This window comes from Hordeum vulgare, chromosome 6H (assembly GCF_904849725.1).
Source record: "Hordeum vulgare subsp. vulgare chromosome 6H, MorexV3_pseudomolecules_assembly, whole genome shotgun sequence".
Taxonomy (NCBI): domain Eukaryota; kingdom Viridiplantae; phylum Streptophyta; class Magnoliopsida; order Poales; family Poaceae; genus Hordeum; species Hordeum vulgare.
Genome location: NC_058523.1, coordinates 285,942,962 through 285,966,584, shown reverse-complemented (window position 1 = coordinate 285,966,584; position 23,623 = coordinate 285,942,962).

Sequence of the window (23,623 nt, the reverse complement as noted above, 5' to 3'; positions counted from 1 at the left end):
AAGAGAAATTATTATTCAGAATTTTTATGCTCGGCTTTCTCGTAATGATCAATTCATGCTCGATACTTCTTGTACTAGTTCTTTTATGAAGAAGACTATTGAATTCCGGTGGGATTTTTTAGAAATAATTAACCACAACTCTGAAGATTGGGAACTCGATGCAGGTAAAGAGTCAAGTATTGAACCTAAGTTTGATCGTGTTAAATCTTTTATGAATACCGATGCTTTTCAAAAGTTTAGCACTAAATATGGACTTGACTCTGAGATAGTAGCTTCCTTTTGTGAATGTTTTTCTACTCATGCTGATCTCCCTAAGGAGAATTGGTTTAAATATCACCCACCTATTAAATAAGAAATTAAAGAACTGGTAAAATCTAAAGAAGAAACTATCATTTACAATGTTGATACAGTTGTTCCCACTACTTATATTGAAAAACCACCTTGCCCTCTTAGGATGAAGGAACATACTAACGCTGCAACTAGGGTTAACAGAAGTTATGTTAGAACACCCAAACCAGCTGAAAAAATCAGAGTCGAACCTAGAGTTGCTATGATTAAAGATCTCTTGGTCGATAATATCGATGGCCATGTTATTTACTTCTGTGACGAAGCTTCTAGAATTGCCAAACCGGATAAAAAAGATAAACGTAGACGAGTTGTTAGTATGCATGTTGTCTCAGTTACGATAGGAGACCACTGTTATCATAGGTTATGTGACCTAGGTGCTAGTGTGAGTGCTATTTATTTTTCCTTATATGAATAAATTAAGAATGAAATAGCACATGTTGAAATAGAAGACATATATTTTACTATTAAACTTGCCAATAGAGATATTATATAACCAACTCGGATTATCACAAATGTTGAAGTCTTGTGTGGGAAGATAAAATACCCTACTGATTTTCTTATTCGTGGCTCCCCACAAGATGAATTATGTCTCATTGTCTTTGCTAGACCTTTCTTGAACACCGTCAATGCCAAAATAGATTGTAAGAAACAAACTATCGATGTTAGCTTTCGTGATGAATCTCATGAATTTAAATTTTCCAAGTTTAGTAGACAACCACATAAGAAAGATCTACCTAGTAAGGATGAAATTATTGGTCTTGCTTCTGCTACTATACTTCATAATAATCCTTTACAACAATATTTGCTATACCATGAAAATGATTTGCATATGCGTGAAAGCAATGAAATAGATAGAATCTTTTTGGAACAACAACCTCTGCTTAAACACAATTTTCCTATTAAAACTCTAGGAGGTCCCCCTCCACCTAAAGGTGATCCTGTTTTTGAATCAAAACAATTGCCAGACACTTTGAAATATGCTTATCTTGATGAGAAAAAGATATATCCAGTCATTATTAGTGCTAACCTTTCAGGATATGAAGAAGAAAGATTATTGAAAGTTCTAAGGAAGCACTGAGCTGCTACTAGATATACTCTTGATGATCTTAAGGGCATTAGGCCCACTCTATGTCAGCACAAGAATAATACGGAACCTGATGCTAAACCCGTTGCTGATCACCAACGTTTGTTAAATCCTAAGATGAAAGAAGTGGTAAGAACAGAAATATTGAAACTTCTGGCAGCAGGTATAATCTATCCTATAGCTGATAGTAGATGGGTAAGTCATGTTCATTCTGTCCCTAAGAAGGGAGGTGTTACTGTTGTCCCTAAAGATAAGAATGAACTTATTCCACAAAGAATTGTCATAGGCTATAGAATGGTAATTGATTTTAGAAAATTAAACAATGCAACTAGAAAAGATCATTACCCTCTGCCTTTTATTGGTCAAATGTTAGAAAGACAATCTAAGCACACACATTTTTGCTTTCTTGATGGATATTCTAGTTTTCCACAAATACCTGTTTCACAACCTGATCAAGAAAAGACCACTTTTAATTCTCCTTTTGGAACTTATGCTTATAGACATATGCCTTTTGGTTTATGTAATGCACCTGCTACCTTTCAAAGATGTATGACTGCAATATTCTCTGATTTCTGTGAAAAGAATGTCGAGGTTTTCATGGATGACTTTTCTGTTTATCGGAAGTATTTTGATGATTGTTTAAGTAATCTTGATCAAGTTCTGCAGAGATGTGAACAAACAAACCTTGTCTTGAATTGGGAGAAGTGTCACTCTATGGTTAATGAAAGTATTGTTTTGGGCCATGTAATTTCTGAAAGAGGCATTGAGGTGGACAAAGCCAAGGTTGATGCAATTGAGAAAATGCCATGTCCTAAAGATATCAAAGGTATTCGTAGTTTCCTTTGTCATGCTGGTTTCTATAGAAGGTTTATTAAAGAATTTTCTAAAATTTCTAGGCATATTACAAATATTTTTCAAAAGGATATTCCTTTTGTGTTTGATGATGATTGTTTGGAAGCCTTCAAAACACTAAAGAAAGCCTTAATTACTGTAGTTGTTGTTCAACCACTTGATTGGAACTTGCCTTTTGATATTATGTGTGATGCTAGTGATTACGTTGTTGGTGTTGTTCTAGGACAAAGAGTTGATAAGAAATTGAATCTTATCCATTATGCTAGTAAAACTCTGGACAATGCTCAACAAAATTATGTTAATACTTAAAAAGTATTGTTAGCAGTTGTGTTTGCTTGTGATAAATTCAGATCTTACATTGTTGATTCTATAGTTATTGTCCACACCGATCATGTTGCTATTAAATATATTATGGAAAATAAAGATGCTAAACCTAGACTCATTAGGTGGGTTCTTCTGTTACAAGAATTTGATTTGCATATCACTGATAGGAAAGGAGCAGAGAACCCTGTAGCTCATAACTTGTCTAGGCTTGAAAATATTCTTGATGACCCACAACCTATTAATGATAGCTTTCCTCATGAACAATTACCTGCAATAAATGTTTCTAATAGTACACCTTGGTATGCTGATTATGCTAATTATATTGTTGCTAAATACATACCACCTAGCTTCACATACCAACAAAAAAAAAATTCTATGATTTAAGACATTAGTTTTGGGATAACCCACATCTTTATAAAGAAGGAGTAGTTGGTATTATTAGACGTTGTGTACCTGAGCATGAACAGGAACAAATCCTATGGAAATGTCACTCCGAAGCTTATGCAGGGCATCACGCGGGAGACAGAACCGCTCATATGGTATTGCAATCTTGTTTTTATTGGCATACTCTCTTCAAGGATGCCCGTAAGTTTGTCTCATCTTGTGATGAATGTCAAATAATAGGTAATATCGGTAAGCGTCAAGAAATGGCTATGAATTATTCACTTGTTGTTGAATCATTTGATGTTTTGGGATTTGATTTCATGGGACCTTCTACTTCCTCTAATGGGTATACACATATTTTGGTTGTTGTTGATCATGTTACTAAGTGGGTAGAAGCTATTCCAACTAGTAGTGTTGATCACAACACCTCTATTAAAATGCTTAAGGAAGTTATTTTCTCAAGGTTTGGAGTCCCCATATATTTAATGACTAATGGTGGTTCACACTTTATTCATGGTGCTTTCCGTAAAATGCTTGCTAAGTATGATGTTAACCATAGAATTGCATCACCTTATCATCCTCCGTCGAGCGGTCAAGTTGAACTTAGCAATATAGAAATAAAAATAATCTTACAAAAGACTAGCAATAGGTCCGAGAAGAATTGGTCTAAGAAATTAGATGATGCACTTTGGGCTTATAGAACAACATATAAAAATCATATGGGTATGTCTCCTTGTAAAATGGTTTATGGAAAAGCTTGTCATTTTCCTATTGAGTTAGAACATAACGCATATTGGGAAATCAAAGAACTCAACTATGATTTCAAACTTGCTGGTGAAAAGAGGTTATTTGATATTAGCTCATTAGATGAATGGAGAACCCAAGCTTATGAAAATGTATAGTTATTTCAAGAAAAAGTTAAAAGATGGCATGACAAAAGAATCCAAAAGCATGAGTTCAAAGTTGGCAAATATGTTCCTTTGTACAACTCTTATTTCAGATTCTTTCCAGGAAAACTCGTCTCCAAATGGGAAGGACCGTATGTTATCGAGGAGGTCTATCGATACGGAGCTATCAAAATAAATTATGTCGAAGGTACTAACCCAAAGGTTGTCAATGGGCAACGAATAAACATTATATCTCAGGTACACCCATTAATGTTGAAAGCAATATTATCCAAACTATGACACCGGAAGAACACATAAAAGAAACCTTCTGGAACACTCCAGATTCGTGAAAAAAGGGAGGTACATGATACGGTAAGTCAACGGACTCCGAAAAATCCGCAAAAACATTTTTTTGTGAATTTTGGGATACTTCAAAAATTAGGAAAATAAGAAACTTCCAAGAAAGTGACCCTCGTGGGCACAATACACCTGGGCGCGCCTTGTGCCCACCTCGGGTACTTTCCGGACTCCGTTTTCTTCCGTTCTTCTTGTTCACCAAGATAAAAAATCTTTATATACCTCCCGAACCTGTTCACCTCCATATCACGGAGAAATCTCCTGTTTTATTTTCTCGCTGTTTTCTGTCAGATCTGTTGAGACAGGCATCATGTCTTCTTCTCCCTCTGATCATATAGAAGAGGATGCTTGGTTGGTGAAGATCGAGCTGTAGAGGGAGGATCCCGTTGGCGCAGCAAAGGAGGACAAGAGCAAGGAGGCCACCAGAGATCAAGTGCCAATGGTCGAGCAAACGTTGCCTGCCGATGATGAAGAGGAATATATCCTTAAACATTATTATGCTCATCTTACCCCCACTAAGATTGTAGCCTTCAAGATAATTGAAACGGTTCGTATACAAAATAAGCATCTCACTTGTGAAAATATTTTGCATCTGGAGCACATCGCCTCCCTCTGGAGCGTCATCCAAAGATTGGAGAGTCTCTTGGTCCTGAAGGACCAGATCGCTTCGACTTCATCACCAACACCTCCTTCTTCATCACCAAAAGAAAATTGAGTATCTGGTATGGGCACTCCCCTTTATTTTTCCCTAACTTGTGGGAGGTGCACCGGTATCGTATCATCTCCACTATCTTTTGCCTTTACTTTTCTTAGTTCAATCCATGGTTTTATTTTACTTTAGATGAATAAAAGTTTAGTTCGGTCGTTTCTTTCCAAGAGTTTGCTTAGTGATCAATCTATGCAATCGTGTGCAAGATATATAATAAAGTTTAGTTTGTGTTTTGCCTTCTTTACTTTCTTGTTTCAATAAAAATAAAGGAAATAAATGAAAAATATCATATGCTAATCTTATGATAAGTGATGGCATTACACAAGGAAAAGTATAAGTAGAAATTTTTATTGTACATTGACAAACATAGCATTGGTCAATGATGCAACTCATGAAAGAATTAATAAGGGAAGAGAAGATTCACATGCAAATACTCTATCCTGGATATCTTTTGTTATTGTGAGCACTCATCAAAATATTATATGCCAAAATTATTGACTTGTACAAGGAAGACAACATAATGAATTATGTTAATTCATATTCACACACAAGTTATATTGTCATGGATCCTTCAACATGTGGTGCTTGCCCCTATCTTTGCTAGCCAAAAACTGCGCACTCAGTAGAGATACTACTTGTGCATCCAAAACCCTTAAACACAAATCTTGTTTCACAGTCCAACATACCTACCTATGGATTGAGTAAGATCCTTCAAGTGAGTTGTCATCGGTGCAAAAAGGGTAATAAAAATTGCTTCTAAAAGTGTTAGATCATTTAGCGTAAGGGAAAATTGAGTGGTGTACAAACTTGTGATGGTGAAGAATAAAAGCAACAGACTGCATAATAAAGGTTGCCATCACAAGGGGCAATATAACGTGACGTTCTCTTGCACTAAGGGCTTGAGCATACGAACAAAAAGCGCATGGAAATCTCTCCTTCCCTCTGCGAAGGGCCGATCTTTTACTTTTATGTATTTACTTGAATGCAAGAGCTAAAGTTTTTCTCTCTATTCCTTTTTATTTTCTCCTTTGGCAAGAATCATGTGGTGAGGAAAGATCTAGGCCCATATATCCAGTTGAATATGGGTAGCATGAGTTATTATTGTTTACATCACCCTTGAGGTGAATTCGTTTGGAGGCAAAACTATGAGCCCTTATCTTGCTCATGTGTACGCGATGAGTGTTAGAAATCATAGAAGACTAAATGATGGTTGAGTATGTGGATTTGCATAAAGGCTCCGATATGTGACCCTTCTTGAAAAGATGATGAATTGTAGTTGCAAAGTTGACTGAGAACATAGTTTGTTGGTTTCCAATGGAGTTTATGCTTTATACTTCGATGTTGTGATGAATTATCACTTCTTCATGAGAAGCCTATGATAAAAGTTCTATGATAGAAGTTTTATGTTGAAGTTTGTTGATGTTATAATAAGTTACATGATGCTTCTATGTCCATATTTTTGTTTTTATAGACACCTCTCTCTAAGCAGGTGGACATGTTTCTCGATTTCAGTGTTTGCTTGAGGACAAGCGAGGTCTAATCTTGGGGGAGTTGATAAGTCCATTTTGCATCATGTTTTCCTACTGTTATTTATGTTGATTTATTGTATAATAATGTATTTTTGGAGTAATTCTAATGCCTTCTCTCCTTTAATATGCAAGGTATACACAAATGGGGAGAATTCTGGTAGCTGGAAATCAGGACCTGAAAAATCTACGTCGGGCTACCTATTCTCCACAACTCCAAATGAGCTGAAACTTTACGAGGAATTTTTATGGAATATTTGAGGAATATTGGAGCAAATAAGTACCAGAGGGGGCCCACCAGGTGGGCACAACCCACGTGGGCGATCCAGGGAGCCCACGCGCGCCCCGGTGGATTGTGCTCACCCAGGCCCACCTCCGATGCCCCTCTTCTGGTATATAAGTCATTTTGACCTAAAAATAGGAAGAGAATACTTTCAGGATGAAGCGCCGCTGTCTCGAGGCGAAACTTGGGAAGGAGCACTTTTTCCCTCCGGCGGAGCAATTCCGCTGGGAGAACTTCCCTCCCGGAGGAGGAAATCATCGTCATCATAATCACCAACAACTCTCCCATCTTGGGTAGGGATATCTTCATCAACATCTTCAACAGCACCAACTCCTCTCAAACCCTAGTTCATCTCTTGTGTTTAATCTTTGTGCCGGAACTATAGATTGGTGTTTGTGGGTGACTAGTTGTGTTGATTACATCTTGTAGTTGATTACTATATGGTTTATTTGGTGGAAGATTATATGTTCAGATCAATTATGCTATTTAATACCCCTCTGCTATTGAGCATGATTATAATTTGTGAGTAGTTACTTTTGTTCTTGAGGTCACGAGAGAAATCACGTTGCAAGTAACCATGTGAACTTAAATATGTGTTCAATATTTTGATGATATGTATGTTGTGACTCCCTTAGTTGTGTCATGTGAACGTCGACTACATGACACTACACCATATTTGGGCCTAAGGGAATGCATTGTGGAGTAGTTATTAGATGATGGGTTGCGAGAGTGACATAAGCTTAAACCCTAGTTTATGCGCTATTCCATAGGGGACCGATTGGATCCAAAAGTTTAATGCTATGGTTAGAATTTATTCTTAATACTTTTCTTGTAGTTGAAGATCCTTGCGAGAGGGTTAATCATAAGTAGGACGTTTGTTCAAGTAATAATAGCACCTAAGCACCGGTCCACCCACATACCAAATTATCAAAGTAGCGAACACGAATTAAGCCAACATGATGAAAGTGACTAGATGAAATTCCCGTGAACCCTCAAGAACACTTTGCTTATCATAAGAGACCGTTTTGTCCTATACTTTGCCTCAAAAAGATTGGGCTACCTTGCTGCACTTTTGTTACTACAATCGTTACTTTCTCGTTACAAATTATCTTGCTATCAAACTACTCCGCTACTTACAATTTTAGAACTTGTAGACATTACCTTCCTAAAAACCACTTGTCATTTCCTTCTGCTCCTTATTGGGTTCGACACTCTTACTTATCGAAAAGGCTACAATTGACCCCCTATACTTGTGGGGTCATCAGCGGGCTCTTCGTGCATCGCGGTGGTGAGGCTCTTCTGGCCGATTCAGGCACACACGGGATACGCTGCCAGCGGCAGAGGAGAGGGGGCCAACACTGCTCTGGCCTCGATCGGCGTTGTAGTCAAAGAGGGGCAACGGGAGGGTGCAGGATCTGGCTGTGGCTAGCCTCCTTGTGCCCGGGTGCGCCCTGTAGTGTGTCCATAGCGCAACTTTGGCATACCACGGCATGCTAGCGCGCTCTGGCGCATTTGCCCATGTATAGGGAAGTCTGGGGGTGGAGTAGATGCTCTCTGGATGCTTGGGGCCGAGGGGAATCAAGCTGGTCAAAAGTTGGAGTGGTAAACAAATGCTATCAGCATTGATTAATCTGGTTAATTGGAGATATTGGCTTCCTCTCATTGAACTGTTGTTGGATATCTCGGCTGTAGCTGTGGGGAGGCACAGGCAACTTGTGACACAAGTTTGGCGTGAAGCGAGTAAGTGTTGGGCGTGCTAATTGCTGGTTTTCTAAACTGGCAGAAGGTGTATGATGTTGGTTGGTGGAGTTAACTTCCTCCAATAGCTTTGATAGTTAACGGGATTGGATGTAGGACATAATTAGGAGGTTTTACCAAATTTGAGCTCAGTTGAACAAGTTGGACAATGTAAACATGAAAATACCCAAAAATGGGCAGATCTGCAATCTTGCGAGCAAATGTGGTCAAATAAGTTCCCACAAATCAGTTCTTCGCATGCCCTCCTTAGTTGGGATATTGAGCACTCCTACAAATTTTGAGACCAATTGTACAAACTTGGCAATGTAGACTTATTCCAACTTGGTTCTGGAGAGAAAGGGTTTCTGGATTATTTTGTGAACCAAACCACCTTGTATGGGGGTGAAACTTGTCATGATCACCACATATATCATGCATGACATGCTAGAATTTTCTTAGAATTTATTGAGAATATTTCCTTTGGAAATATTTCAAAAGGTCAAAACAGACAGAAATGGTCTTCAAGGGTTTAGTACAATATTTTGAACATGATAAGGGGTCTAAACTTTGATGTATAGAAAATATATGTTTTGATAGTCTTCCTAAATTTTATCAAATTTTTCTACGGTAAAAAAATAATTTTTCACTAAGAAATACCATTTCCGGCCTTAGAAAATGGCATATAATTAAAATAGGAAAAATGACATTAAGATAAGTATTTTACGGTTTTGAAGAGCTATTTCAATAATGGAATCAGAATACAATCTTTGGTAAAAGAACTTCCCTCAAATCAGGGACTTGTAGTGCAAATCCCAAAGCAGGGGTTCAAAGCTACAAAAATTAAAAAAATGGTTTTTGTAGATATAATATTTTATAAAAATTGTTTTTGGTGATCCACTCACAAGCACACATACAAACAATGACAATCAAGACACTCATAGCACTTAATTAAAAAGTTTTAATTTATTCCAAATTTTGAAAAGAAAACAAAAGTGGCAAAGTGGTGCAAAAACAGGTTGTGACAAAGGGCCCCCTCGCCGTGCATGGGGTATTGGGGTCAATGTCCCATGTAAGATGGCTTTCTCACTAGGCAAAGAAGAGAGGCTCAGCATGAAAAAAGCTATAAGTGAAAGTAAGCGAAAAGACTTGTATGGAATGTTCAAGAGGGATATGTATCCTGAAATTCGAAAGAAAGTTGAGGAGTCATTAATGCAGCAGAAGACACTAACATTGACAGATAGCCAGGATACGCAAGGGGATGTCGGCATGGATGATGGCACTTATTGTATGGGAACACTTCAGAGGAGTATCTGTGCATCAGCTGACCCTAGCAACACTGAGGCTGCAGCTGGACATAATGGTGCTCTATGTGATCTACATGGACACAAGGGAGTGTGAAGGCCATGCTTACACATTATGAAGGTACTTTAAAATGTGCAACAACATCGGTTTACAACCCTGAATTGGACGACGTAGTCTTGTTGGACAATGTGCCATGGAAGTCGAGGTTGTGTGAAGTGCTACGTGAGTGAAATAAATCCTCGATTTAGTAATTTTGCCATGGGGAATGTCCTAGGGGGCCCTGATAAGCACAGGACCACTCTTCTCGCTACAGCAGATCTTGTGTCACTCCCCCGATGAACATACTAGACAATATCCGATGCCCGAGGCATCAACTTGTGATCAGCCAACCCGACTTCTTGTTGTACATGCCAGGTCATCGTCCGCTCTTGAGAAACTTGTGGCAAGGCGTACAAGTGCTCAAGATGCATCATCGATTCATTTGCTGGTCGCTAGAGCAGAAAGTGCAGACACATCGACAGTGCATGCTCAATAGGCAAACCCGATGGAACCTCGTTCTAAGTAGTCTGAAAGTGTGGAACCTCATGCTAAGTAGTAGAAAGTCATGAACCCCGTGCTCATCAGTCTAGTGGTTCACAGCCGCCTGATAAGCATACTGGTGTCATCACTCCGTGCTCAGCAAACCAATCCGTTGTCACAGCCGCATCAACACACCGACACATTGGCACCAGCTGTTCAAAAGCCCAGCATACCTTCAACGACTAGTAAGCTGCTCGTCGCCTCTGTTGCCATAGCTCAGTAATCCGTCGTAGTAGCACCATCTATTTAGTAGTTCATCATACCTTCATCAGTTTTGGTGTACGATGATCTATGGGACCAACAAAGGTCCCTTTTTCTATGGTTCTGCAAGGACAACGGGCGCACAAAGAGCATCACCGACAGTTGCATGCACAGGGGTTTAGATAGGTTTGGGCTGCTCGGAAGAATAAAACCTTATGTCATGTGTTTTGGTGGTATATCTGGATGATCACATTACAGATGCACTCGCGCGACAATGTTGCTCGAGGGAAATAGCTAAGCTTGAGTAACAAACAGAGTTTCGACCTTTCTAAATGTAGCAATGGAACCCTTTTTATAGTCCAAGGGATTACCACAATGGCTAAAGCAGTCTTTTCATGGGAGAATGTCCACATGCTAACTGCTAAAGCTACTAACAAAAGCAACAGTGGGAAATACCTAGCCCTAACAGACAGAGACATGCACATTAAATACGCCGTGAGGCGGAATGCTCGCAACGTTCCCCGGCAAGAATTGCCTCTCCTTTTGTGTCATTCGCCGAGCTACCTTCCATTTGCTTCACATGCTGTAAGACGAGTGTTATTAAAGTGGTTGCATGCCCCTGACTAGACCCACCTAAGTGCATACCTGCTCGCCACCTCACTGACGCTGACAATCAGCTTGATGAGGTGCAGCGGTGGAGATTTGGAGGGGTCCCGTCGGGCGTGGTTGATGTCATGTTCTCCTTCTCCCGACAATGTGGCTTGCTGGGCCTTGTTTCTGGTCTTCACTCGTTGTTGTTCGAAGGTTCGTGTTGGTCAGCAGGGTCTTGCCGCCCTGGAGGCTGCCACTGCATGTGTACAAGTCTGGATACTAAAGTCCCCTTATTTTAGTACACCAACAGTAGCCCCCGGGCCTGGGGCCACATATGCGTCTGTGGCGTTTGTTGGGATAGGCCCAAAAATAGTGCACACGCACATGCGGTCACAATTCCATGTTGTTATGATGATTCTTACTGCTTTCCCATGAAACACATTTACTCCGGGTCATGGGAGTGGTCGAGCTAGGCAATTGTTTTAAGGAGTCGCGCCGGAAAAGTTGTGTGCCATTGGGGGAGAAGGTCGGTCGTCCAAGCCCATACTCGTGATAGAAAATGGTCGTGTCGGACGGTGATCAGTCGGCCCTGAGTTCCCTTCGAGGGGAGGGACAAAACGGCGGGGTGGCACTCGTTCACTTCTCGCCACTAAATTTTGTCTTCTCCTCTTATTTCTTAAGTCATACTTCTCGCAATGCATGTCACATGCATTGTCTTGCATTGGCTGGGAAGAGCGGTCGCTGGTGTTGAGTGTGTGCCAGTATGCGCTTGCCTCGGGTTACGAGCAGCCAGCCCCCTTCCTCTCCATCGCCCTATAAATAGGGGGGTCAATGGGGGGTGTTGCTCACTCGCCTTCCCCCTTCCCAATACATTGACCAGCGTCCTCTTATTTTCCTTCCTATTCTCTTTTTTTCCTTGCTATTTTCTTCATTGCGCCATCCTTGGGATGTCGTGGGGTCTCCGTCGTGCTCGTGGGTCACGTGCCCCAACGAGGGGCGCCCCCCTAGAGCCTGATGTGAATTGTGGTGACGACGGTGGGTGTTTGCTCCAGTTCCGTGGAAGGACGGCATCCAAGGGTTGAGGCAGGGCAGATCCGACGAACCGCGACAGTAGCACCAACGGGCCTCTCCCGCAGCGTCACGCAGGGATCCACGTGGGGGGACGAAGCGCATGAGCTTGTCGTGGCGCTGCGTCGTCGACATCAGAGCTGGTTGTACCTCCCTTGCGCCTTCGCGTCGTATAGGGAAGACACTCGACCCCAAGGATTGTGGCTCCGAGTGGATGGCTAATCCAACGGGCCCGTCTGGGTGGTCGTGCCCTCAGTCCTGGGTGTGTTATGTGCCTGACGTGGAGGTGGAAGTCGTTCGCCCATTCCCGTGGTCTTGGTCCCAGGCATCTCCTTCAGTGCAGGTTCGAAGGTGCCGCCACTCTCACCATGAAGTTCTTCGGGGAGCCCGATGTTCTCCTGGAGTGTTGCACGGAGAGTTTTAGTGGTAGCGACTTCAACTCCTCGAGCGATAGTGACGGGGAAACCTACACCTATGGTAAACTCGCGGAGTCCCTTGATCGTTTGACGGGGAGAGAGAGGTACGGTGTCGAGAGCGGAACTAGTGATCAACACCGGCAAGGTCTTTTTACCCAGGTTCGGGCCGCATGGCGCGTAAAACCCTACTCCTGCTTTGTATGTATTGTATGCATACTATTGGGTGGTTTGCTACAGTAACTTAGTAGGTGATTAGGGAGTCTTTGATCCCCAAAAAAGTCCCACATCTAGGAATGAGCCTTGGGCCTCCTTTTATAGGCAAAGGGGTCACCAACCATGTGCTCACGGGGTGTACAGTGAACAGTGTTCACCGCTCTACTTCTTCGGGGGTGTTAGGTGCAGTAAATGCCTTGTTTGACCCTAAACTACCGCAAGATGGTTGTGACACGTACCCAGGTGAATCGACACCTGGGCCTTGTGCTGGCACACGAGGGATATGCTGGAGCGTAGGATTGTGGTAGAAACTGGGGCTTGCTGGCCTGGAGTCCCTGTCGGATGACTTGGTCACCTTCCCTGAAGGGAAGGCTTTCCGGGGGATTGAATAATTTTTCGGCAAGGAGGGCTTGTCTGGGGCCTCATCAGTCTCTGCGAGCCTTCCCGGCAAGGGAGACTTGCCAGGGCGTTGCTATTCTTTGGGTAGTCTTCCCGGCGAAGCGGGCTTGCCGAGGCCTTGGGAATCTCCCTGGCAAGGAGGGCTTGCTGGGGCCTTGCATCTAGAGCCTTTGTACACCACGGCCCTAGAGAGGGGGAAGGACATGGACTTTGTGGGTCTTGGACTGCCTTCCTGCTGCTCTTCCCGGTACACTGCTGGCAGGGGCGTCACCAATGCCCGTGCACAAGTCTAGGGCACAAGGGACCCCAGTCTCTAGTGCACTGATAGGAGCCCCCGGGACTGGGCCACGCATGCGTGCGAGGCATTGCTGGGCCAGGCTAAAAGTAGTGCACGGGCTTCCTTAGCAGGGGACTCTATAGCTTTGGAGCCGTTGTGGATGGCCCTTCCCCACATCGCGCATTTAACGCACGGAGTGAGGGCGTGCGCACAGTGGCCAAGGTGTCCACGCGCGCGCCGAACTATTGGTTGGGTACTCAAGGGTCAGCCGGTGGGCCCACCTTTCTTCTCATAAGAAAGGAAAATGCGGTCGCACAAGCCCTTCGTTCCTTCCTAGTTCTTTTTGTATAGTTCGTTCTTGTGTTCTGCTGAGGGTTCGCTAGCTCAATTGGCCTTGCCACTTTTTGTCTTCTTCAACTCCTGTCTGACGAGCACATCCCTCACCAAAAGACAAAACAATATGTTAGAGTAGCAAAAGTCATTCATGTAATATGTGTGAGTTTGTTTCAAACAAATGAATGAAATGTTGTTTCCCTTGCGTCTGATCCTTCTCCTTGTACGATACGCCTTGTGCATTTTCCGGAAGCATGCCGGCGTGAGTGGTCCTGCCACTAGTGCTTTGAGGAATGGATCCTTAGCAGTTCGCTTGAGGGGTCGTTACCAGCAAGGATCCTTGCCGCACTGAGTGCAACCGTTAGATCGTGAAGCGCGGCTCGAGGCAAAATAAGTTGCTATGTAGCCACTTAGACTTATGAACAGGTTCAAAACAATGTGAAGGCGCACTGATCCTGACAAGATTCCGTCTACGCATAGGTTCAGGTCGTTGAATTAGTTCGAAACAGAACAAAGGCGCACTGATCCTGACAAGGTTCCATCTACGCATAGGTTTCTCAAACAAGGTTTGGGATCTTCCAGAAAGGAAACAACCTATCTACTCTGAAATCTCATCTGAAATATTTTATCACTTATCTGCCATGCCACGACACTTCTCCCCGCGGCACTTGGGTCCTTTGCTGGGGCCTCAGGTCCCCGGCAAGCAGGATACTATACACTTCCAGCAACTTCCCCTCTGGCAAGGTACTTGCCGACAGTTCTTGACTGTCGTATAGAAGGGGGTCACCGGAGCATAACTCATTTTCCTGTCTTGCCTCGCCAGGATGACGGAGCCCCCGAGCGCACCTTTGGCTATGACGTGATGCTTCCGGGGGGAAAGCATTTGGCTGGAGTGCGTGCCTAGGTTTCGGGGCCTATAGGCGCATTCTCGACTGCTATGCATCTCTTCGTGGAGGTGCGTCGGCCGGAGTATGCGCCGGAGGCCTCGCCGAAGCCCCCAGGCACACCCTCGACAGCAGCCACTGTCCTAGAGCGGCGCATCAGCCTGATGTCTCCAAGCTCGAGGACACCATCTCCCTAGCCTGCGCTCGCGCAACGGAGCGCCCGTGCAGGCGTTAGGAGGCCGTGGTGCGCGCTACTTCCCAAGATTTGACGCAAAACTTGCTCGAACCCGTAAACAAGCTCTCAACCACCATTCCCCCTACCTTACGTGCCAAAGACGTCGGGGAAACCGACACCTATGGGAAACTCGAGGAGTCCCTTTATCGTTTGGCAGGGAGAGAGAGGTACGACGTTGAGAGCGGAACTAGCGATCAACACCGGCAAGGTCTTTTTACCCATGTTTGGGCCGCTTGGCGCATAAAACCCTACTCCTGCTTAGTTTGTATTGTGTGCTTACTGTAGGGTGGTTTTGCTATAGTAACTTAGTATGTGATTAGGGAGTCCCCGATGCCCAAAAAAGTCCCACCTCTAGGATTGAGCCTTGGTCCTCCTTTTATAGGCAAAGGGGTCACCAACACTGTGCTCACGGGGTGTACAGTCAACAGTGTTCACTGCTCTACTTCTTCGGTGGTGTTAGGGGCAGTAAATGCCTTGTGTGACCCATGACGTGCCGCAAGATGGTTGCGACACGTACCCAGGTGAATCGACACCAAGGCCTTGTGCTGGAACACGAGGGATATGCTGGAGCGGTCGGATTGTGGTAGAAACTGGGGGACACCTGGCGAGCGAACAGGGGCTTGCTGGCCTGGAGTCCCTGTCGGGTCACTTGGTCACCTTCCGGTAGGGAACGCTTGTCGGGGGCTTGAATCATTTCCCACCAAGGAGGGCTTGCCGGGGGCCTCGTGAGTCTGTGCGAGCATTCCCGACAAGGCAGACTTGTCGGGGCCTTGCTATTCTTCGGGTAGTCTTCCCGGCGAAGCGGACTTGCCGGGGCCTTGGGAATCTTCCCGGGAAGCAGGGCTTGCTGGGGCCTTGCGTCTGGAGCCTTTGTACTCCACGACCCTGTAGGGGGGGAAGGGTGTGTCCTTGGTGCGTCTTGGACTGCCTTCCTGCTGCTCTTCCCGGTACACTGTTGTCGGGGGCGTCGCCGATGCCCTTGCACAAGTCTGGGGCACAAGGTACACGAGTCCTCCGCATCAAGCATAAGGACTCCGATTAGCTGCACTTGGTGCTGAAGCTAGGACCCCGGAGATGGGGCAATTGATGCGAGAACAAGGCTCCATCCATGGGATTTCATTTCCAGGTCAATCACCACGTCGTAGTGGTAGATCACCTTTTATGTTTACATTTTGCCCAATGTAACCCTACCAGGATCACAAAAAGAAGACATCGGGTGCTACCATATTAAGTGTTTTAAATTTCTATCGTGTCTTGACAAAAGTCTGCCATTTCTTCTCTTCCTCCTTTCCTGTTGTGAACCCACACTCGTGCATCTTTATTTGTTACTTTTTCTGGGAACGCTTGCCTACGTGTTTCCAGTAGGATCTCCATGCCGTCCTTGCCATGACTGCTTGGAGAGTTTAGCTAAGACAAGAAGCACGCAACAATTTTGGCAAGGACCCTATGTGTTGCTTGCCATCGTGGGTGGGATCGAGTCCATAGTATCCAATGGTCTCGCCATCACCGGCAAGACCCTTTCGTTGTCCTTGCCACGGCTTAGTTTCTTGAGTACGCTCAAAAAAACTCAAGCATAAAACAATTTTTACGAAGGCCATTTGCATGCAGGTATTTTCACACGAGTTCTAGCCGGGTTGCAGGAAATTTCCGAGAAATTTTTATTTAGCTTTTTGTTTCGCTTCTCCCTTGCTGCAAGGTGGTTGTCACCGCGTTCGTAGGTGTCCTTGCCATCACCCTCCCCCGTGGTACTTGCATGCGGGGGCTTATTTTCCCTTTGAGAAAAAGAAAGAAGAGAAAATAGAGGAGGCTAGGAACCTGGGCGGTCCAGTATACAACTTGGATAAGTGATGAGAGACCACAACAGTTTAAGCAAGAATACATAACATAAATATGTACTTTGACAAAAAGTTGGGGAATAGTTAGCTTTATTTACTATGCACAGGGTCATCACCTGACTTTGTACAAAGGATTACACACTTTGAGGCGAGAGTTGTACAAAAGTGGTTGTGTGGAGGATCAACAACAACGCCTCATGGGTACAACTTGCGAAGATGCTTGATATTCCATGAACAGCATCAGGTCTAGTGACTTTATACCCGGTAAGGGCCTTCCCACTTTGGCATCAACTTGTTGGATCCCTTCGCGGACGGAATCCGCTGAAGAACAAGGTCGCCTTCGTCAATGATTCCTGGCACAGACTTTGCGGCTATGATAGCAGCGCAAGGCCTGCTGGTATCGAGCTGCACACAGTGCGGCCTGGAGACGATCTTCCTCGAGAAGCGTGGCTTCATCTTGCCGTAGCCACTCTTGATGGTGTGTGTCAAAGGTCTGCACCCGATCTGACCCGTATGTTAGTTTCATGGGGAGCATAGCTTATGCCTCGTGAATGAGGGAGAAGGGTGTCTTGCCGGTAGCTCAATTTGGTGTCATTTTGATTGAACAAAGAACTATCGAGATCTCGTCAACCAGGTTCCTTCCATGCTTGTGCAATTTGTCGAAACTTCTCATCTTGAGGCCGAGCAACACTTTAGTGTTTGCCCACTCTGCTTGGCCGTTTCTCCTTGGGTGAGCAACCAATGCAAAACAGAGATTAGCACCGGTGTCTCGGCAATATCGCATGAAGGTGTTGCTGGTAAATTGTGTACCTGTTGGGTACACCAAACAGGAAGACTATTCCTCTGAGAAACTTGACTCCTACTAGCGTCGTTACCTTTCTAACTCGCTCCATCTTAGTCCACTTCATGAACTTCTCAATTGCGGTGAACAAGAATTTGAAGCCCCGGGTAGCACGGGGGAAGGGCCCCACTATGTCGAGCCCCTACACTGAGATTGGCAAGGAGTTGGTGTGTTTGTTTGGCGTGGTATTAGCATGCTTCACATGTTGTCACCACTGCCAAGGCATATTGGAGGGCGCTCGGCCAATAGAAACCTTGTTAGATCACCTTTCCGACAAGGCCCAACAACCAAATGTAGGAGCCACATATCCCTCCATGTATCCCTACCAATAGTAATCAAGTATGTGTATATTCGTTTGCACATCGTGTACATGTGAGTCTTGTGTTGAGCCTTTTCTGCATTGCGTGTATCTTAGTTGGCTCTTTTGAAGAGATTAATGGATTATCCCATTGTGGGGGAGTGATGTGCTTTGCGCACCTCACAATCCTATAAATGTGTATACACGAGGAGTACCACTTAGTATTGATATTTCAAGATTATCTAGTCCCTATGTGGTATGTCTTACTCATGAGAAATTCAAATTCTAAATAGTCCATTAATTATATTTTGTTGGTTTTCATTTGCCACTTGTTATTAAATGTTGGGTTATGACATTACGGGGGAGTAATATGCTATGTGCATATTACAAGCCTAGACTATGTGTACATTTGAGATATTCTTGCTTAGTGTTGATATTGTAAATTATCTTGTTCCGAGCTGGCACATTAGCTCTACAAGTGTCATTTGCTTGTGTTTTTGGTGTAAATATGATGTTGGATATATTTGAAATTTACCAATGGGAATTATTTCGCAATACTTCTTGTCCTTTGACAATTGGTATTCCCTTCATGTGGTAGAAATTGCAAATCATCTTTACATTGGATTTTGTATATCACTTGTCTTGCCTCTTGTGGATCTTTTTGAAAATTTCTAGTGTTTCTATAGATATAGGGAAAGTTATGATCCCATCTTGTGCATTTTGTATTTAAATGCGAATTCTATATAATGCACATCTCTCGAGGGAGCTATCATATTTTCTTTAGAACACTCTCTTTATGTGTTTATCATAAAATCTTTTGATCCCCATCAAGCGTGCATTGGTGGGAGGCAAGTATTTCTCTTTATGGTGGTTTGTGCCACAATGAAAATTTGTCGAGGGTTTGGTTTGTGTGGAACCTAGCTCTCTTTGGGGAACATGATACCTCTTCTTTGTTTTCCTTCAATTTGTATCTTGTTTCCTTTTATTTGGAATGTGTCAATGGATATCACATTCCTTGATGCATCCTTCAATTGGTATCCGTTAAGTGATAATTTGTTTTTGTTTGGTATTTTATTCTCACTTGATACCTTCTCTTTTGGTGTCCTATCAACTGTGTGTTGATTTGATTTTTGAAAGCCTTGAGCATGCATATTTTCTGTATGTACCTTGTTTGGCATGTTTTGTTTCTTTGACATGATATATAGGGGAAACCCCACCTTGTCAGAAATTGGCTGAAGTGTGCATGAAATTCAGTTTCATATCTATATGCACGTATTTATGTGGAGTTTGTCCTATGTATTTTTGGTTTTCTAACTCTTTGGTACCAATGAGTTTGGGCACCATTTTGTTTGTGTTGTTGTTCTAGGTATAATTGGAGATGCATTAGATGAGCGGCTCACCAAAAAGGAAGGTGTTGACACCATGAACTTATTGGAGCCTCATGACGAGTTGATGGATATACTTATCTCCCCTCATTGGTTACCCCAAGTGGAAGGTGGAGATGTACTCATCAACAAATTTCCCTTACACGAAGACTGTAAGGTTTATCTGCTGTTGTAGGACTCCTAGGATCAACAAGTAGGTGTATTCCACCCTGGCGCTAGCAAAAGACGTGGACCTGCACACACAACAAATAACTTTGCTCCCAACAAGTGCACAGAGGTTGTCAATCTCTCCGGCCTTGTAGTTTGGAAAGTAATAGTGATTGCAACGGAAAAGTAAATGAAAGCGGTAAATGATGGAGGTGTAAACAATGATGGTGATATGGACCGGAGTCACATGATGTTCACTAGTGATGTCTCTCTCCCAAAAGACGATAAACAACTATGCTTGGGTAAACAAATCACAGTTGGGCAATTGACAGAATTATGATCGCACCACAATGCTAATTATGCTACTTGATAGTTAGAGGTTCAATAGTAACGGGAAGTACGCCAAGACAAGTAGACCGTTTATACATCACCATCTACTTACTAATCATCCACCTTGAGATATCTATCCAGAACATCTCTCCGGTATTAAGTTGCGAGCCCCACCCAAAGTGTAAACTCAAAGCAACGGACAACTACATTAACGAACTATGTTTCATGTTTCTGTCACACAGCAATGGACAACAGACAACTCCGTGGTCACAAGCACCATTGTTTTCTCCCTGGTGGCAAGAAGCACATCCCCTAGTCTCATGTTTCTGTCACTCAAGCTAGACATCAAGGGGCATGAACCCACAATCATGGATAACGCTCCCTCTTGGAGTTAAAATCTACTACTCGGCCAAAGAAATAAGTAGCAACACAGAACATGCATGGATCACTAAGGAACATAATATAAAAGGATAATCAAATATATAACTCATAAGAGTCTGAACATAATCTCATTATCCATCGGATCGCAACAAACTGAGTGTAGCAATAGCAAAACATTTCATAGATGCCTTTATCATGTAGGGAATCTCACAAGGACTAACTATTGAAGCACAAGATTGGAGAGGAGACATCACATAGCTAGTGGTCATGCACTCATGGTCCAAGGAGGACTACTCACGGCATGTCCGGGAAGCGTTGATGACCCACAAGTATAGGGGATCAATCGTAGTCCTTTCTATAAGTAAGAGTGTCGAACCCAACGAGGAGCAGAAGGATCTGACAAATGGTTTTCAGCAGGGTAAAATCTGCAGGCACTAAAATTGTTGGTAACAAGTGATTGTGTGGTCAGATGATTCGTAGCAAGCAACAAGTAACAAAAGTAGAAACGATGCAGCAAATTGGCCCAATCCCTTTTGTAGCAATGGGCAAGCCTGGAAAAAGTATTATAGGAGGAAAAACGCTACCGAGGACACACGGGAATTTCTGTCATGCTAGTTTTCATCATGTTCATATGATTCGCGTTCGTTACTTTGGTAGTTTGATATGTGGGTGGACTAGCGCTTGGGTACTTCCCTTACTTGTACAAGCATCCCACTTATGATTAACCCCTCACGCAAGCATCCGCAACTACGAAAGAAGAATTAAGACAAAGTCTAACCATAGCATTAAACTAGTCGATCCAAATCAGCCCCTTACGAAGCAACGCATAAACTAGGGTTTAAGCTTCTGTCACTCTAGCAACCCATCTTCTACTTACTACTTCCCAATGTCTTCCTCTAGGACCAAATAATGGTGAAGTGTTATGTAGTCGACGTTCACATAACACCACTAGAGGAAAAACAACATACAACATATCAAATTACCGAACGAATACCAAATTCACATGACTACTATTAGCATGACTTATCCCATGTCCTCAGGACCAAAAGTAACTATTCACAAAGCATAATCATATTAATGACTAGAGAGGTAATGAGTAGCATCAAGGATCTAAACATAAACTCTTCCACCAAGTAATCCAACTAGCATCAACTACAAAGAGTAATCAACACTACTAGCAACCTTACAAGGACCAATCGGAGTCGCGAGACGGAGATTGGTTACTAGTGATGAACTAGGGTTTGGAGATGAGATGGTGCTGACGAAGATGTTGATGGTGACGAGTACCCTACGATGGGAGGAGTGTTGGTGATGACGATGGCGACGATTTCCCCCTCCGAGATGGAAGTTTCCCCGGCAGGATCGTCCTGCCGGAGTTCTAGATTGGTTCTCGTCAAGTTCCGCCTCGTGGCGGCGGCGAATTGACGAAAAAGCTCCTCCCTGATTTTTTTTCCAGACGAAACCCTTCATATAGCATAAGAGGGGGCAAGTGGGCCAGCAGGTTGCCCACAAGCCCTCATGGCGCGTCCTGGGGGTGGTCGCGCCGTGCAGGCTTGTGGCCAACCCCTGGCACCCCTCTGGCGCTTCTTCGCCCCAGTATTTTTTATAAATCAGGAAAAAAATCCTCGTTGATTTTTACGGCGTTTGGAGTTGCGCATAATAGGTATCTCAACTTTGCTCCACTTTCAAGCCAGAATTCCAGCTGCCGGCATTCTCCCTCTTCATGTAAACCTTGCAAAATAAGAGAGAAAAGACATAAGATTTGTACCGTGAAGTGAAATAACAGCCCAAGAAGCGATAAATATCAACATGAAAACATGATGCAAAATGGACGTATCAACTCCCCCAAGCTTAGACCTCGCTTGTCCTCAAGCGAAAGCCTAGCTCAATAAATATGTCCACATGTTTAGGGAGAGAGGTGTCCACAAAACAAGATACGAACATGCATGCATCATGATCATGATCAGAACAACAATACCAACATATGATCTATCATGCTAAAGTGATAATTCCTTCACAAAGTAAAGCATGGATCAAGAACCTTACCGTGAAGTAACAACCGATAGCCTTTAGTCATTGAAGCAATTGCAATTTATCACAACATCAGAAAGATTCAAATAAGAGCTTGTAAAGCAAATCCACATACTCAATCATTCTTTCGTTCTCTACTATTGCTACAACTCACGTGGTACTGATGAGATCAAAGTTTCAGCTGGACGCAGAGAAAGATAGGGGCTTATAGTTTTGCCTCCCAACTGCTTACCTCAAGAGTAATGTCAACAATAATTATTCATGAATACTTACCTCCAAGTTGACATATGAATATAGATCTTTCCCAAACATATGCCGTTAGCCAAGATAAAGGCGAGATAAGGAATTGGTGAAGATCACCATGACTCTTTCAAGGGAAAAAAGTAAAGGTACAAGATAGGCCCTTCGTAGAGGGAAGTAGAGGTTGTCATGCGCTTTTGAGGTTTGGATGTGTGTCCTCTTAGTGCGGAGGAACGTCACTTTATATTGCCTCGTGTGATAAAGAACTTTATTATGCAGTCTGTCTCTTTTATGTCTTCCTCATCGCAGGTTCGTATAAAGCTTATTTTCCACACACTACTAGATCATACATATTAAAGAGCAATTTTTATTGCTTGCATCGATGACAACTTACTTGAGGGTAGTTATTCAATCCATAGGTAGGTATGGTGGACTCTCATGGCAAAACTGGGTTGATGGTTTATGGATGCACAAGTAGTATCTCTACTTAGTGCGGGAGGTTTGGCTAATGTGGGGTGGAAGCAATCGTCACATGCTAAGGGATCTCTAATCATATAACATTGTTGGGAGCCAAGCAAACACAATTCATTATGCTATCTTCCTTGTCCAACATCTACTTCTAGGCATGCAATAGTTTAGTGAGTGTTCACAATCATAGATGGTGTTAGAGGTGATATATTTATATGTGAACCTCTCCTTCTTTATCACTTCCTATTAATTGCAACAATGACCAAGGTCTACGTTTGCCTACCCTCAACAAGTTTCAGTCCTCATTATTTTTATAGGTGAAGCCATCACTTCCAATAAGATCATTATACGATCTTTTATGCTTTTGTTCTATTCTCACTCTTTTGATCATGGAAAGAGGCAAAGCCCTTCAACTAAGACACGCTTTATTATATGGATCACGAGATCGAATACATCGGGGGTGACACAAAGCAAAACTCAAGACTAAAACACTAAGACTTTTAATCTACTAGAGAAAGAGAAAACTGAAAAGGAAAACTAAAACAAAGGTTAAGGCAAAAGATGTGATGGTGATATGATACCAGGGCAACTCCCCCAAGCTTGTCACAAGCCAAGGGGATTGCCCATACCAATGCTCAGTTGTCTTCCTTTGGTGGTGATGGTGGAGTTTTTGCAACA